The sequence below is a fragment of the Sturnus vulgaris genome, chromosome 25 (assembly GCF_052056855.1).
Source record: "Sturnus vulgaris isolate bStuVul1 chromosome 25, bStuVul1.hap1, whole genome shotgun sequence".
Classification (NCBI taxonomy): Eukaryota; Metazoa; Chordata; class Aves; order Passeriformes; family Sturnidae; genus Sturnus; species Sturnus vulgaris.
In genome coordinates this window covers 6,085,762-6,092,750 of record NC_142267.1, presented here as the reverse complement: position 1 = coordinate 6,092,750, position 6,989 = coordinate 6,085,762, and positions in this window count along the sequence as shown.

Genomic DNA, 6,989 nt, shown 5'->3' with positions numbered 1-6,989 from the left:
GTGCTTGTTTTGAGAAAATTATCTCATCACAGAGCAATCACAACATCCTTGTAAAGCTGATTGGAGAAAGCCACGTTCAGAGGGGAGTTAGGAATTGTTCCCTGTCAAACCAGGGTGTTGCATCAAGTGTGATTCTTCAGGAATCTGTGTGACCCAGCATGATCCAATATTTCCATTTAACACCTTGTATTGAACAGACTTTGCTGACATTTGCAGATGAAACCAGGCTGTGAGAGATGATTTGTACAGGGAGACGTTTCAGAGGAAGAGTTCTGGAGCCTGGAGGTGCAGTCCTGGATTTTTTAAGGAATAAACACGAGCAGGTACATGCCAGGCAATCCAGCAGGAGTTCAGCACCTTTGCAAAAACCTGGGGATTATTATGGATTAAATTTTGATGCGGGATATGAAATTGAAAAAAAAAAAAAAAAAATAAAAAGGGCAAGGACACCTTCCACTGTCCCAGGCTGCTCCAAGCCCTGTCCAGCCTGGCCTTGGACACTGCCAGGGATCCAGGGGCAGCCAGAGCTGCTCTGGACACCCTGTGCCTGCCCACCCTCACAGGGAAGGATTTCTTCCAAAAATCCCATCTAACCCTGCCCTCTGGCAGATTTACAGCACCAAAGTTATCCAGCTCCCTAGACTTCATGGGAATTACCTGCAGGAATATTTGGAGAATGTATTCAAAGAGCTCAGAATGAACAGAAGGATTCAGACCTGCACTGAAAGCACAAAAAAGCACCTTGTACTCTGGGGACCACTTCTTGTCCTCAAAATTATAAATAATATTGACCCAGCAGCAGATGTCATTTGCCACAAACCTGAAGTGAAAAGAGGAAGATTCCTGGATTCTCTTCTCTGTGTTCTGTTCTGTGGATCCACCTGTAGCTCCCAGGATGAGCACAGTGCTTGTGCTGGGGCTGTCTCTGAAAATCCCTGGGATTAACGGGGACAGAGCTCCAAATCCAGCTCCACCCAGTGATTGGTGTCACCTTCTGTCACCCTCTGGGAAGCTGCTGCTGCTCTGCTAATTCCCAGAGAAATCTGGACCCACAAATGTTCTGATGTAAATATAATCCTCAGAGAGAGATGCTTGGGATAACACCCCCCTCCCACAAATCCTAATCCCAGGATCTGAAATTCCTTAACATTGTCTCCAATGCTCCCTTGTGTGATCCTCTAAAGGTGAATAGCACTCAGCACCTTTGGGCTTTGAACTTTGATTTAATGTTGTTTTTTTCCCCCCCAAATCCCTGTGAGATATGGTCATCATGATCTGATGCACAGTCTGCAAAGCTCTTCCTCTTTCAACCCTGCGAGGGCTGGGTTGAAATTCTGCTTTAATCCTTTGTGAGGTTACAGAAGGAATGGTGCTCAGGAGAAGTGTTCATGCCTTTTTGAGGCCAGGAGGAATGTGAGGCACAGGTCCCAGGTGAGCTCTTGCCTCTACTGTGGTAAGGTACAGGAGAGCAGAGCAGTGACCTCTGGGAGAAGGGAGCTTGTAGTCACTGCCCTAAAAAGAGAGAGAAAGGACAGCGACACACACGGAGCTCTTTGGGGAAAAAAGGCCAATTTATTGTACAGACAGCCCGGATTTAAAGTGTGTTAGTGCAGCCAGGACAGGACAGGAGCTCATGGGACAATTGGGAAAAACATCCTTGGGACAGCACCTCAGGATGTGTCCCACGGGAAAGACACCAGGGGTTAATGTTGGTGATGAATTCCACTCTGTTTGTCACCGTGTTCTCACCCTGGGAGACTCCTCCCTAACTGAAGCTGCAGTCAGCTTGTCAGCCTGGGAATGGAGCTGAGAGTCAGGAGAAATCCAGGCCTGAAAAGAATTTCCAAGCTGTAATTCCCCAGCTCTCTAAATGTGTGTGTCCACAGGAGGTCACCTGCAGAGCCCTGGGGCTGGGCCAAGGTGGGTGACTGCACATCCTGAAGGAGGAATCAGAGGATCACACAATGGTTTGGGGGTTTGTCTTCCCCACCCTCCTCTTTCCCCCTCCTCCAGGGGATGGACATTGCCAATTCTATCACTCCTGATGGGGATTTATTCCAAAACAGCTCAGCAGTGCTCAGTGCTGACCATGCCTTAAAGATCATCTCATTCCTGCCCTCAGGTGTCTCAGCACCTTCCAGGTGGAACCACGGAATGTGCTGAGCTGGAAGGGACACACAAGGATTGTCCAGAGCCCCCAACAATCCCACCCTGGGCATCCCTGGGAGCATTGTCCAAGCTCTCCTGGAGCTCTGGCAGCCTCGGGGCTGTGCCCATTCCCTGGGCAGTGCCCAGCACCCTCTGGGGGATGTCAAAGTTAAAATCCTCAAATCATCCACTCCCACCTGCAGCCAGAGGAGTGTTTGCCATAGTTAGTTCATAAAGATTTCTGAAATGGTGGTTGTGAGACCAAGAGTGAAACCATAAGTGGGAAATTGTGGGAATTTCAGCCACAACCTGCTGTTGTTTTATCTCTGTGGTGAACCACATAAACAACAGCAAAGAGATGCTTATGCCATATTCATCCCAACCACCCAAACACCTGAAACGGCATTTTCTTTGTCTTCAAGAGACTATATTTGCATATATTTACATGAATTTACAGTTTTTATATGCCTTTATCTCCACAAACAAAATATTTAAAAAATATATTTACCTCACGGTGTAGGGAAAAAATTGAGTTTGTTCTCAGCTTCCAAATGAAAAATAAGGATTAGAAAATGATTTCCAGTTGTTCAAATAAAATAAGCATTAGAAAAATACAGCCTTAACAAAACAAGAAAAATACATCCTTACGCAATGTAATTTAAATTTCCCATTTTAGTAAGCTTGGCTCTGTTCCCTCAGTACCTGCTTTTTTTCTAATATTACAAAAAAATAGGCACAGATGGTACCTGAATTTCCATTGTAATAAATCAAGAGAGAAGACATCACTGTAAACACATCTGAGGTAGATTTTTCCATGTGCAGAACAGGAAAATCCAGCCTTGCTGGACACACAATAAAAGGACTCCTCACAATTAACCCGTCCTGTAATTTGTTTGGGGTTCCACCATCCAAATTATCTCTCTGGGAAGCTGTGGCTGTCCCATCCCTGGAAGTGTCCAAAGCCCTGGACCTTAGAGCAACCTGGCATAGTGGAAGGTGTCCCTGCCCTTGGACACCTCTAGAACAGATGGAAAAGTAAATTTGTTAAAGTTTGTCAGGTTATAAAAAAAAAAAAAGCCAATTGGGAATCTCTTCCCAGGTGCTAAGCTGTTATAAATCTTCTGAAAGATGTGAGTCAAAACTAAAAAAAAAAAAAAAATCTGTATGAAAGACAACTGGCAGTGGGAGCTGTTGTACTCTGTGATCATGGACACAGCTCCCACATCATGGACACCAATGTGGGCTGAGAAACCCCCAGGGTTGCTTTGCCCATGGGGACAGCACAGTCCCTTGGGCAGAAACTGGAGCTGTAGGAATTGCTTTGGCAGTATTTTGGGTACAGGGAGTGAAAACAAATCTCTTTTGTTACTCAGGAATCCTGTATTTTTCCTGCTCACTTTTTAAATTAAGAACTTTTAGGGAAATGCATGCCTTTGCCAGAAATATCGAAGTTTATGTTGGATCCATGATGGATAATAGGGAAAATAAATAGAATTGTATAGAATCCCAGAATGATTTTGGTTGGAAGAGATTTTTAAGCCCATCCAGTGCCACCCCCTGCCATGGGCAGGGACACCTTCCACTATCCAGGTGCTCCAAGCCCTGTCCAACCTGGCCTTGGACACTTCCAGGGATGGGGCAGCCACAGCTGCTCTGGACTGATAGTGAGGAGGTGTAAAATCGCCTTAGGTACAATCAAACCAACTTGTTCATTATCAGACTCCTTTATATAAAATTAATCTCATAAAGCTCTGATTTTGCCAGGTGGGTGCATTGCAGTTCTGTTCCTCTGGAATTCCTGACTGACATTTCACAACATCCCCGGAGTTTAAAAGAGAAGAGGCAGGGGAAGCTGGTACTTGGTGACCTGTGCAAGAGATGCAGAGAAATCTGGGGGACAGAGCTCTTCCTAAAAGCCACCTTGAACATCCCAGGCTGCAGTTTGTGGCTATTGCCCCTTGCTGGATTGTCTGGTACCACTTAGCTCTCTTCTGTCCTCTTTGCCATTGTCCTCCAAGGAGATGTAGCTGTTGGTAAATCCATCCTTCAGCCCTCATCTGAGATCTCACCACTTCTTATCCTCCCTGTGATGCAGGCATGACCATGGAGGTGCATTGTCCCTGGAGGAGCCAAGGCCAGGCTGGATGGGGCTTGGAGCCACCTGGGATAGTGGGAGGTGTCCCTGCCCATGGCAGGGGGTTGGAACAGGATGGGCTCTAGGGTCCCTTCCAGCCCAAACCATTCCATGATTCCCTTGGTTCCCTCCAGTTGTTCATCACCTCAGCATCTTCCTGGGCAGAGGGAAAGAAGCCATGGAGGACTCATGGTGACTCAATGAACTAGAAGGATTTTCTCAAAGAGCTGAGAAGTTCTGGCTGTGCTCTCCTGGAACACTTGGCCCAAGTGTCCCTGAGCAGGAGGATGAGCCCAGGTCAGATCCTGTGCCCTTGATCTCTTCTCCACAAGAGCTCAGCTGCTCTGCACTGGCCACACTTTGGGTGCTGGGTTATTGACAGAACAGGATTTGCATTTCTCTGAAACAATATTTATAGGAGGTTATGGTCCCTTTCAATATTTGATATTTTTCAATCAAGGCAAGCAATTGAAGGGGGTGGACACTTTTATAATGCACTCCTGGATATTTTGATGCTTTGCAGAGGTCACACTGCTCCCACTAATCTTCCTTTGTGCATGGGAACGGGGCCAGTTCTGGTTCATTTATTGCTCTGTGTATTTTTTAAAGCTGAATTGTTTATTGTGCATCGGATTTTAATTTGCTTAGTGGCTTCATGGGATTCTGAGTTACATTATTTGTCGGGAAAAGGACTTTGTAAAATTATAACTGCTGGGCCCAGTGGATTCCCTGGTGTAGCACTTCAGTGCTGATATGCAAAGATTACACAATAATCAGTCAATGCTCAAACAGAGCATTGGGAGGTGTGAGGATTTCCTCACAGTAAGTGGATAGGAAGGAAATTCTTAGGGAGAAGCTGCAAGCAGCTGTGCAGGGCTGAAATCCCCATCCCAGTCTACAACTTCTGCAAGAGCAAAGTGAGAGTGTCTGTAAATGACTTCAATGTCTGCACCAAAGCTGGGCAGAGAATCCTCCCAGCAAGCAGCAGGGCAGGAGTTCCTGTGGTCTCTTACCTCCAAAATACATTCTGGAGAGGGAATACAGTGCTGGGAACTTTTTCAAGGACAAGATGGAAATGAGAGTCTGAGGAAAAGAGCAGTCTTCAGTGTCTTGTTGGGTGAAGAGAATCTGTGGGGCTGAGTGGAGACTTGGCCCAGGGTCTCTGTGGCACAGCTGAGGAATTTCAAAGATTGCTGTTGACTTCTGAGGTCACCACTCAAACTCTGAGTGTGCTGAGGGACCAACAGAAACACTGGCATCAATAGGAGCATCAACAACAGGAGCAGTCCCTGTGAGCTTCCCCCAAATCCTACCACACTGCTAGTTTCTATTCTATTCTATTCTATTCTATTCTATTCTATTCTATTCTATTCTATTCTATTCTATTCTATTCTATTCTATTCTATTCTATTCTATTCTATTCTATTAATTTATTTTAAATTTAATTTAATTAAATTTCATTTCATTTCATTTCATTTTTTATTTTTTTAATTTTAATTTTTATTTAATTTTAATTTTGTTATGATGAAAGCCCCTTCAGCAGAGCACCAGCAATGTCACAGGATGGTCCATGTCACCGGTGTGGCCGTGGGCACTTTGCACACACCAAGTCTTGCTGTGGGGGTCCCCAGGGTGCCCTTACAGGCAGCTCTGTGCTCACCCCTGCCCCTCTCAGGCCTGCTGGCACTGCCAGCCCCTCTCCCACACCCTGTGCTCAAACATCCCTCTCTTTTTTCTTCCTCCTCCCTTTCACCCTCCATTGATGGAACCCCCAGTTTTTATTGGATTAATGCGTTTGCTTCAAGCATTCCTTTATTCTGAGAGGGCTCCAGGGGCTGTTCTTGCAGGTGGTCCCAGTGCCACAGGGACAGCTGAGCACTCAGAGACTCGGTGCCATCACAGGAATTGCCTGATGTGCCCTGTCCTTGCCGAGGGGTGGTTCTGGTCGCACCCATGACTGTCTGGAGCGTTTGTTTTCTGCACCAGGGAGCCCTGGGTGGCTTCCAGGACGTGCAGCGTGGCCTGGCTTGTTTCCATCCTGCTCGTGTTCCAGGCTATTGCAGCCCCAGATGAAATCCCAGCTGCGCTTCAGCCTCAGCACTCTGCGGTGCCCCTCTCGCTCCCCCTGTGCCTCGGAATCTCCACCTCAGAGTGTGCAGAAGGAAACGGGAAGAGAATGAATCTGAAGCCTGAGCTCACATCCCACACAAGCTCTTGGTGTCTGCCAGCAGCACCTCAGCTCCCACGGCAGGGATCCCTGGGGAAGAAACCCCAATCACCTCACAGCAACCTCACTCTGCTTCAGACACGAGTGGGGCTGTCAGGAAAGATGGATGGGACCTGAGCTTCTTTCAAGCACATGCAAAAAAATGATAAGGAGAATAATCCTGATGTGGAAACCAGTGATTCCTGGATGAATTAAATCCTCTTCCATGTATAGGACAAAGGTGAGTGGCTTCCCACTGACAGAGGGAAGGGTTAGATGGGATTTTGGGAAGAAATCCTTCCCTGTGAGGGTGGGCAGGCCCTGGCACAGGGTGCCCAGAGCAGCTGTGGCTGCCCCTGGATCCCTGGCAGTGCCCAAGGCCAGGCTGGACAGGGCTTGGAGCAGCCTGGGACAGTGGAAGGTGTCCCTGCCCATGGCAGGAGGTTGGACAGGATGAGCTCCAAGGTCCCTTCCCCCCAAACCTATTCCATGTGGTGATTC